We start from the raw sequence: 3,146 nt of genomic DNA on the forward strand, positions 1-3,146 counted from the left end.
CTCAGATTAATAATCTAACATTACACCTCAAGGAACCAAAAAAAAAAAAAGAAAGAAACCCAAGAACAAAGTAACCCTAAAGCTAGCAGAAAAAAATAGATAAGTAAAATCGGAACAGAATTGAAAAAATTGAGACCCAAAAATTTATACCAGAAATCAACAAAATCAAAAGTTGGTCCTTTGAAAGGACTGATAAGATCAATAGACTGCTAGCTAGATTAACAAAGAAAGAGGATCCAAATAAGCCCAATTAGAAATGCAAAGATGATATTGCAACCAATCCCACAGGAATACAAAATTTCTCAGAGTCTCTTGTGAACACTTCTATGCACATAAACTAGAAAGTATAGAAGACATGGATAAATTCTTGGAAACACACAACCTCCCAAGATTGAATCAGGAAGACATTGAAGAGCTGAACAGATCAACAATGAGTTCTGAAATTGAATCAGTAATAGAAAACCTACCAACCACAAAAAGCCCCAGACCAGATGGATTTACAGCCAAATTCTACCAACATATAAAGACGAGCTAGTACCAATTCTACTGAAACTTTACCACAAATTGAGAAGGGACACCTCTCTAATTTACTGTATGAAGGCAGCATCACCCTGATACCAAAATCTGTCAAATACACAGTGAAAAAAGGAAAATACAGGCCAATATCCCTGATGAATATTGATGCAAAAATCCTCAACAAAATATGAGCAAATTGAATCTAGTAGCATATCAAAAAGTTAATTCACCATGAGCAAGTAGGCTTCATTCCTGGAATGCAAGCTTGGTTCAACATATGCAAATCAATAAAATTGCTTTGCCACCTAAACAGAATTAAAGATAAAAATCACATGATTATCTCAGTAGACAAGACAAAACTTTTGATAAAATCCAATGTCCCTTTATGATAAAACACTCAACAAACTAGGCATTGAAGGAACATACCTCAAAATAATAGGAGTCATCTATGACAAACCCACAGCCTATATTATACTGAACAGGCAAAAACTGGAAGCATTCCTCTTGAGAAATGGAACAACGATGCCCGTTCTTACTCAACATCATACTAGAAGTCCTAGCCATAGCAATTAGGCAAGAGAAAGAAATAAAATGCATCTAAATAGAAAAAGAAGAAGTCAAACTACTTCTCTTCACAGACAATATGATTCTACATCTAGAAAACCCTAAAGACTCCACCAGAGGCTCCTGGAACTGATAAATGACTTCAATCCAGGATACAAAATCAATGTCCAAAAATCAGTTGCATTACCATGCACAAATAACATTCAAGCTGAGAGCCAAATAAAGAATGCAATACCATTTCTAATGGACACACACACACACACACCACAATATCTAGTAATATATCTAATGAAGGAGGTGAAAGATCTCTACAAGGATAACTATAAAACACTGCTGAAAGAAATAATAGGTGACACAAACAAATGGAAAAACATTCCAATATCATGGATCGGAGGAATACATAACAGTAAAATAGCCACACTGCCTGAAGCAATTTACAGATTCAGTGTGGTTCCTATCAAACTACTAATATAATATTTCACAAAATCAGAAAAAAAAACTATTCTAAAATTAATATGAAACTCAAAAAACAAAAAGAGCCCAAAGAACCAAAGCAATCCTAAGCAAAAAGAACAAAGCTGGAGACATCACACCCTCTGACTTCAAACTATACTGTAAGGCTGCAGTAACCAAAACAGCTTGATACTGGTACAAAATCAGATACATAGACCAATGGAACATATTGGCAAACCCAGAAATCAACTCACATACCGCCATCTGATCTTTGACAAAGTTGACAAAAATAAGCAGTGGTGAAAGAACTCCCTATTTAATAAATAGTGCTGGAATAACTGTCTTGCCACATGCAGAAGAATGAAACTGTACTCCTACATTTTACTACATAAATACAAAAATTTTCTCAAAATGGATTAAAGATTCAAATGTAAGATCTCAGACTATAAGAATCCTAGAGGAAAACCTAGGAAACACCATTTTGGACATCAACTTTGGGAAAGAATTTCTGACTAAGTCCTCAAAAGCAATTGGAACAAAACAAAAAATTGACAAGTGACCTAATTAGACTAAATAGCTTCTGCAAAGCAAAATAGACTATCAACAGAATAAATAGATAATCTACAGAATGAGAGAAAATATTTGCAAACTATGTATACAACAAAGCTCTAATATCCAGAATCTATAAGAAACTTAACAACAACAAAAAAACCCCATTAAAGGTGGGCAAAGGACATGAACAGACACTTCTCAAAGAAGATATATGTGGGCAACAAGCATGAAAAAATGCTCAACCTCATTAATCATCAGAGAAATGCAAATCAAAACCACAATGAGTTACCATAATTACCAGTCAGAAAGGCCATTATTAAAAAGTCAAAAAATGACAGATGCTGGGAAGGTTGCAGAGAAAAGGGAACACTTATACCCTGCTGGTGCATTGTGGAAAGCAGTTTGGTGATTTCTTGGAGAACTTAAATCTGAACTACCATTCAACTTAGCAATTCCATTATTGGGTATACACCCAAAGGAATATAAATCATTCTATGATAAAGACATGTATACAGGTATTCGTTGCAGCACTATTCACAATAGCAAAGACATAAAATCAACCTAGATGTCCATCAATGGTGGATGGGATAAAGAAAATGTGGTACATATGTACTGTGGAATACTACACAGCCACAAAAAAGAATAAAATCATGTTCTTTGCAGCAACATGGATGGAGCTGGAGGCCATTATTCTAAGTGAATTAATGCAGGAACAGAAAACCAAATACGACATGTTCTCACTTGTAAGTGAGAGCTAAGCATTGAGTACTCATGGACGTAAAGATGAGAATGATAGACACTAGGAACTACTGGTGGGGGAAGGAGGAAGGCGCAAGTGTTGAAAAATTAGCTATTGGATACTCTGCTTGCTACCTGGGTGATGTGATCAATTAAACCCCAAAGCTTAGCATCCCACAATATGCCCATGTAACAAACCTGTGTTTGTATCCTATTAATCTTAAATACAAGTTAAAATTGTTTTTAAAAAGTCTGCAGCAAGCCTGAGCAAGAAAAAAGAAAATGATAGAAAATAAGCACACAGTGTAAAGGAAAATAACTAC

Source organism: Rhinopithecus bieti, unplaced genomic scaffold (genome assembly GCF_001698545.2).
Source record: "Rhinopithecus bieti isolate Rb0 unplaced genomic scaffold, ASM169854v2 scaffold_8893, whole genome shotgun sequence".
In the NCBI taxonomy this organism is placed as follows: Eukaryota; Metazoa; Chordata; class Mammalia; order Primates; family Cercopithecidae; genus Rhinopithecus; species Rhinopithecus bieti.